The sequence below is a fragment of the Lygodium microphyllum genome, chromosome 3 (assembly GCF_053477565.2).
Source record: "Lygodium microphyllum isolate KBCC chromosome 3, Lygodium_microphyllum_v1.1.10, whole genome shotgun sequence".
Lineage (NCBI taxonomy): Eukaryota > Viridiplantae > Streptophyta > Polypodiopsida > Schizaeales > Lygodiaceae > Lygodium > Lygodium microphyllum.
Window position 1 is genome coordinate 138,692,381 of NC_141137.1, and position 4,164 is coordinate 138,696,544.

Genomic DNA, 4,164 nt, shown 5'->3' on the forward strand with positions numbered 1-4,164 from the left:
TAAATGAGTTTGCAAGGTTCCTGCAGGAGCATGGCATAAAGCAGCAATATTCATGCAGTCATACCCCACAACAAAATGGAATTGCAAAAAGGAAAAACAGGCATATTGGAGAGGTATCTCGTGCCATGCTCAACGAAAAAGACTTGCCAGATTTTTACTGGGCTGAAGCAGTTGCTACAGCAGTTTACATAATGAACAAGACTCCCACTGCAGCAATACATGGAATGACTCCAGAGGAGAGGTATACTGGTAGGAAACCAGATATTTCTCATTTGAAAATTTTTGGTTGCATTGCCTATGTACATGTGCCAGATGAGTTGAGATCCAAGTTGGATCCAAAAGCTGAGAAGTGTATCTTTATTGGTTACTCTCTGCAGCAAAAAGGGTATAGATGCTATAACCCTTCTACTCGTAAGTTTACAGTGAGCAGAGATGTTGTTTTTGATGAGATGAGTAGCTGGTATAAACCAGTAAATGTGATTGATGATATAGATGCACAAAATGGTAATGCTGCACAGAATTCACAGCAGCAGTCACAAAATATTAGTGGACCTGGAGCGTCCTCTAGCAGTGGTTCACATTCTTCGCCATGGACATGCAAATTGAGATCAGAAGAATATTCTCAAAGTAATGCAGATAGTGGTATGCAGGTATCACGAAAAGGAAAAGAAAAGGTTGATCAGTCCATGTTTGATGTGAATGCAGGTCACTCTTATGTGGATGGTGAATCCAGTGGCTCAGAACAAAGCATTGATGATGAGTTGGGTATTCCTTCTATTGTTACACCTGGAGTAAGGAAGACCAGGGATGTTTTGAGAGCACCTGGGAGTGAACCTACTTTGTGCAGGTCTACGAGAGCTAGGTATCCTGTGGATAGGCTGAAATATGATGGATTTACAGCCATTCACTATGCATATATGGTCAAAGTGATACAAGAACCAGAACCCACTTCTTTTGAGCAAGCCATGGGAAAAGAAAAATGGGAGAAAGCCATGGATGAAGAAATGGATGCCTTGGAAGCAAATGCTACATGGGAATTGGTACCTTTGCCTAAAGGTAAAAATGCAATTGGTTGTAAGTGGGTTTATAAGGTGAAGCACAATGCAGATGGCTCTGTGAACATATACAAGGTAAGATTAGTAGTCAAGGGGTATGCACAGACATATGGCATTGACTATGAAGAAACATTCAGTCCGGTTGCAAGGATGGCAACTGTAAGAGCAGTCATTGCTATGGCTACATCAAAGGGACGGTCTTTACATCAGATGGATGTAAAGAATGCCTTCTTGCATGGTGATTTGCAAGAAGAGGTCTATATGGAGCAGCCACCAGGTTATGTGCATGCTGTTCATCCTGAGTTTGTTTGCAGGTTGAAGAAAGCCTTGTATGGCTTGAAGCAAGCACCTAGAGCATGGTATGACAAGATAGGACAGTATCTTGTCACTATTGGCTTTCAGATTTCCAAGGCAGATTTCTCACTTTATGTGAGAAAAACAGAGAAAGGTATTATGCTACTTGTCATTTATGTTGATGATTTGATTATGACAGGTGACTGTGATGAAGATATCCTTCATGTGAAAATGCTATTGAAGCAGAAGTTTGAGATGAAGGATTTGGGAGAGCTGTGTTATTTCTTGGGCATTGAGGTGATTAGATCACCAAGTGGGATACAGCTCTTACATAGGCAGTATGGATTGGACATGCTGTCCAAATATGGGATGACAGGCTGCAAGCCTATTTCAGTTCCTTTGGAGCAGAATGTGAAGCTGAGCACAGATGCAGGTGAGCTTTTAGAAGACCCTACTATGTACAGATGCATAGTAGAAAGTTTGATTTATATGACTATTACCAGGCCAGATTTGAGCTATGCTGTTGGATTGGTAAGTCAGTTTATGCAGGCTCCAAGGAAACCACATTTGGATGCGGCTAGACGCATACTCAGGTATGTGAAGTCCACATTGCAGTATGGACTATTTTATGAGACTGGGGTTCAGATACAGTTGCATGGATACACTGATGCTGATTGGGCTGGTAGTATTTCTGATAGACGATCTACCAATGGATATGTGTTCTCTTTTGGGAGTGCTGCAATCACTTGGAGCAGCAAGAAACAACCTACAGTTGCCTTGTCGAGCACAGAGGCTGAGTACAGGGGTGCAGCAATGGCTGCATGTGAGGTAGCTTGGTTGCATAAGCTACATTATGATATGCATTAGTCTACAGATGGGCCAGTTGTCATTTATTGTGACAACATGAGTAGTATACACTTGGCAAATAACCCAGTCTATCATGCTAGAACAAAGCACATTGAGGTGCATTATCACTATGTGCGAGAGAGGGTTTTACTAGGTCTTATTGATCTAGTTTATGTCAGCACAGAGGATCAGATAGCTGATATATTCACGAAGGCATTGGGCGCAGAGAAGCTGCGCAAGTTCAGAGACCTGCTTGGTGTGCAGGAATTGGGATTGAGCTCGAGGGGGAGTGTTGAGATATCGAGCTCCACTCGTGATACGCCAGGGTGACCATTGTGTATTTATGTCACCGACTTGTCAGTTGCAGACGCGGTTGGTACACCACCCATGAATAATAGCTACATGATAGCTATCCTTATCTACTCTAGTTTGTGGCTCAGTTAGTATGCCACCTTAGTTAGTTGAGTTTGGTTTGAGACCCATATATAGGGTTCTTCTATTTCTTTGTACTAGAGTTCTTTTTGGCTTACACAACTAAGAAGAGGAAAATTGTTTTCAGCCTCCACCCTTGTGTGTATTCCCCCATTGTGCAAGCAAGAAAGCTTCAAGTGACACTCCTTCCTTCTCTCCCACAATCTTGACAGGTGGGCCGTCAGTTCATCCTCTAAATATGTTGAATTTTGACTATCATAATTATGAATAGGGGAGTTCTTGATGGCTCGTTGTGTAAACCCATTATGGACGTACACGTTATACTTTGATGGAGCCTCCCGGGGGCCTAATTAAAAAGGGAGTGTTGGAGTAGTTATTTGAGATCCCCAACGTAGGGTTGCAATGAAATTAGCTATTTATCTCGGGGTAGGATTCTCTAACAACATGGTAGAGTATAAAGCCTTGATTATGGGACTGAATATTGCCAAGACAGGTGGTATTCGACGGTTGTTGGTAAAGGGGGATTCCCAACTAATCTTAAATCAACTCAATGGGACATATACAGTCTAGAATCCCATCCTTCATATGTATCATCGCACTGCTATAACCCTACTTGATGAATTTGAGAGCGTATCTCTTTAACTCATTCCACATTATTGGAATCGGTTTGCGGATTCTTTAGCTAATTTTTCTTATGAAGAGGACCTGTTCTTCAACTGTGGTCCTATTCGAGATGTCGCTCTTGATAATGAGACGGGACCTAGTTGCTTGTAGGGAATGTTATTAGACCACATGTTATATGGCAGGTGATTGTTGATATGGGTAATGCGAAGAATGGCCAAGACCCATCTACCACTATTATCCTAGACCCATAGGTTGATCAGACGACATGTTATGCGTATGCCTCTTGCTATATATACAGGAGATATAGGTCACAACTTGATGCATTTAGTTTAGGGCTGAGAGCCCTATTTTTCCCCTTGGAATGGAGCGTATTTTCGTATATCTGCCTCTTCCAAGGAGGGATCTATATGAGCTAGTTTGCTTGATTTATTTAGGCCAAAAGAGCCAGTTGTTTTAGGGTTTTAATTATCTAGACTAGGAGGGCCAATTAGTTTTTCCGCGTTATGTTTGATTTCTTTAGGCCAAGAGGGCTAGCTAGTTTGCAGTGAAATGTTCCATTTCTTTAGGCCAAGAGGGCCCTATGTCTATTTGGTGCAGGTACAGTTGATGGTTTTTTGTTGTAGTAATTGCATCATACAGGTTGACGGAGTCACTGGAGGGAGCCTTTGCTGCGAAGGAGCTTCTTGTAGCCATTCCAGGTGGTTTCGTCCCCTTTCCAAGTCTTTTCCCTTAAGCAAATAATGATATATATGCGTGTAAGGGTTACTTTCTTTTGTTTGTTGGGGACCGGCACTCAAGGCATGAAGTCCCAGGTTTAGGCTCTGTATGTCTGGGGGAGGTCTGAGTAGTCATTGCCTCCTGGAAAGGCATTGTCAAGCATTGAAAGACTTGTTTTAGAAGGCAATTCTAATGA